The following is a 3997-nucleotide window of genomic DNA, read 5'->3' on the forward strand; positions in this document are numbered from 1 at the left end:
GTCCAGACTTCTTAACTTGGCCCACAACACCCCTTGTGACTGGACCTCGCCTTCCTTTGCAGTTCCCATTTCTTAACCCCGCCCATCACACGCACTCCCTCTGAGTTTCTTTCAGTTCCTTTGTTACGTTATGAGCATGGTAGAATCTCCCTGCCTTTCTGGGACGTTTCTTCTGGATGAACGGCATCATCCTTCTCCCACACCTCCCTACATTCTTATCCTTGGGCTCAAATTCCATTTCTTCTGGCAAGCCCTCCCTGACCCCTAGACTGAGTGAGGGGCCCTGACCCGAACTCCTGAAGCGTCCCTCCAACCGTAGCACAGCCACACTTCATAGAAACCACGTGTGTGACCGCCTTCCCTGCAGGATAGATGTTCCTCAAGGGCAGTGATGACATCAGCTCGTTCACCAGCATAGCCAAGATGCAGCCCAGCACATGGCACGCAGTGGGCACTGGAACAGGCTTCTAGTACACAGAGCAGGTTGTGCTCTGATCAGCTCCAAGGGGCTCCATTTGCATAAGCTACACCGTGAACATATCCCCTAGAATTATGCAGTGCCCACCCTAAACACAGAGGCCCAGCTGAAAGTTTTAATTGTATGATCAAATGAATAAATGAATTATGTTATCCCTTGTGCTCTCTGTTAATTAGTGAATTTATGTTTGGTAAGGGGAAAATAATCTGATTTCATGGTCTCTTTTCAAATGCCAAAGAATACAACATTTGCAACTAGAAACAAATGCAAAAGCCTGAAGCAATGGTTCTCGATCCTAGATGCCCATTAAAATCACCTGGGGAGCTCTGGAAAAATACTGATGCCTGGGGCTCACCACAGGTTGCTTAAACAGAATCTCCGGGGTGGGGCGCAGCAGCGGGATTTTTTTACTTTGCCCCAGCTGTCTTTCAGGCGCAGCCAAGGTTGAGAGCCTCTGGCCTAAGGAGTATCCAAGCACATCCAAGGAGCTTAAGAAGCCCACCCGGCAATCATTAACCTCACTGTTAAAACACCTAGTTCAGGAGCCACAGGGCTGAGCACCCAAGATGAAGACATTGTTGGGTTAAATGTCTTTCTTTGCTAGTTTTTGGACCTCAGATGCAGAGCTGAGTTTGTCGTATCCATCAGTTCAAGCACATTGCCTTCATTAGTCCACGCAAGGCACTCTCGTCCAAGTGTCTTCCCCCTACCACAGACAACCAACCTAATATACTTGATGTCTATACAATATTTACTTGTGTGTATATGAATTCTTGTAAAAATGTGTTTCACCGGATTTTATGCCTGCACTTTTACTTTATGTAAATGTATTGTGCTCTAGACTCATTCTGGTTGGTAATTTTTCACTCCATCCCTGTTGCTTTGGGTACATCCTGTCTGTGCTCCTAACTGCTGCAAAGGCTGCCAGTCTGTGCTTCTACCATTTTCCCCATCCACACCCCAAGTGCTATTCACCCATATTGCTCCCAGCTTCCCGGCACTACCGCACTACAAGAGCCATTCTTGTGAATGTGTCCTTCTGCACCTGCGTGAGACTTTATCTGGGATAAGTACCCTCTCTGATCTATTAGCTATATACTTGAAATCTCATTGCTTGTATGTTTTTACATGATGGATACTTTTACATCAATACGTACCCAAGAGAAAAATCTAAGTGATTCGTAATACATTGACTTTAATAATGATGCCCAAACATATGTGTAATGTCTATGAGAAAACAATCTAATACACCCCTAATGTCACAGAAAGGGCTGGGAATCTTGGGATCTCAGTGTCATTTACTCCCTATACTCTGTCAAGCTGGATTTTAGTAGAGGAGGTGGTCTCCAGCAAGGACTACTGGATCACCTCAAATGAAATCTCAGTGAAATTTCACCATTTCTTGGCTTGTTCCAAAATGTCATTGGGTAAGACTTCCAATCCTGTGGATCTTAGCTGAACCTCTTACAGGTTCAAAAGGGGCAAAGGCTAAGTCTGCTTCAAGAAATCAGGTTGTATGTGTTAAACCTAACCTCTGCTGACAAAACTAGGCAGAATCAGATGTTCTGGTTTGGGAAAGAATGAAATTTTGCCAAAACTCTACTTGTTATAATCAACATTATAAGCTGAATGGAATGTTTAGAGAAGACTTCAACACTTAATTAGCAAATATCCTGAGTGACAGGAGCCCACTGAAAATCCTTCGTACAATAGCTATGTTGTGTGATGCACTGATATCCATGAGATTTCCAAACCAAACTTCTACGTTTTAAAGCAGTTGTTACTTTAGCAGAAGTATTAAGATTAAACCTAAAATTTGTGATAGTTTTTATGCTTGACCAGAAGCCTCAATATTTATTAGCATTTACTGTCTAGCTAGTAGAGAGCAGTGGTTCATGTTGCAGGCCACTTACTAGTTCTGTCACTTAGGGCAAGGTGATTATCCTCTCTGTGCCTCAGTTTCCCCATCTGAAAAACAGGGTTGGTGTTAGGGCCTGCCTTTTGGTGGTGGTATGAGAATTAAGTGGCATGACACACAATAAGTACTTTGCACGTAGTAAGCCCTACAGTGTAATAAGCCCTGGAGATACTCAGCCTGTATCCTTGTGATGATTTATTCGGGCATCCTGGTCAGAACTGGCACATGTCAAGTCCAAGTAATATCTTTAGATTCACTAACTTAATGGGACTCTCCTGGCTAGTCCCAGAGCACATGCTCTTCTGCTCTCTGACGCTCTGTGTCCCCATGTAATCAAACCCCACAAACTTCCTTCACTTACCCAATGTTCTAGACAACTTAGACTTTAACGTGCATTTGTTTTGTCTACCCAATTAGATGAAAACTGGAGGGAAGTGATGGTCTCTTCTATTTCCTCTATCTCAGAAAGCCCTTGGCAAGTTGAAGGACACACAATAGACTGGTGGGATGTTTCTTTCTGCATGAATTTACAAAATCCCTTTGAAATTTTGCTAGCATAAGAATTGTACTTTCTTAATATATTCTATAAATGTATTAACAAAAACTCAGAGAGTGTAACGTTTCCTTTCCTCTTCCCTAGATAAGTTAGACTAGAGTTTCTCTATAGCCAGCTTTAGCCAATTACTCCATGATATGGTTACTTTGTCTCCAAAGCTCCCATCAGAGTCAGCATTAATTTGCCTTGGACACGGATGGATCTTTGGTCCCATTACGTTTTCCATGGAGGGACTTCCTGTTGAAGTAATTGAATAGCACAAACCCTTGTGTGTGTGTGTGCGTGTGAATATGTGTGCATGTATGTGTTTATTAAAAAAAAAAAACTTCCCTTTGACACTGGTTTTTCAGCCAGCATTCACATACCATCATAGGTTATTATTATTCATTATTATGAAACATTATTACCTTTACCAGGTAGGAAGTTGGATGCATTTCAATTGCTTCATTCAGCTGCTAATTGATTCACATAGTTTGCTGACATTCAAGTTTAGACGGATTGCTTCCATAAACAGGAGCAATACTTTCCACTTGGGGATATGGCCTGCACGTTCTTATATGGTGCTCACTCTTAAAGCACAAACTGATTTCTGCAGATCTTCATCGTTTTTTCTGTAAAGAATGTTTCCCCTTCTGACATGATTTGTTTCTTTAGCTAACCCAATGGGTGCTACTGATGACTTGGTGGATTTTAGTTCTATATGCCTATACTCAAGGAATTTTTATAAACACCATCACCATCTTCTCTTTTTACTTTCAATATTTTTATTTTATTTCATCGTTTTGTACCTTACCTTGTCTCGGAAAGGACTTAGGATGGCTAGTTTAAGAAAAATGCTCTTTTCTCTCACCGTTTGTTTAGCAAATCCGGCTACATTCTGTAAGTTTCTAATCAATAATCTTATTCAGCTCTGAGGGTCTTGAACGCTCTCCTGAGCAGAAACGAGAGGTCGCGCAGGAGGACAAAGAGGAGGCGGGGGCTTCCCTGGTGGCGCAGTGGTTGGGAGTCCGCCTGCCGGTGCAGGGGACGCGGGTTCGTGCCCCGG

This window comes from Neophocaena asiaeorientalis, unplaced genomic scaffold (genome assembly GCF_003031525.2).
Source record: "Neophocaena asiaeorientalis asiaeorientalis breed wild unplaced genomic scaffold, Neophocaena_asiaeorientalis_V1.1 scaffold29, whole genome shotgun sequence".
In the NCBI taxonomy this organism is placed as follows: Eukaryota; Metazoa; Chordata; class Mammalia; order Artiodactyla; family Phocoenidae; genus Neophocaena; species Neophocaena asiaeorientalis.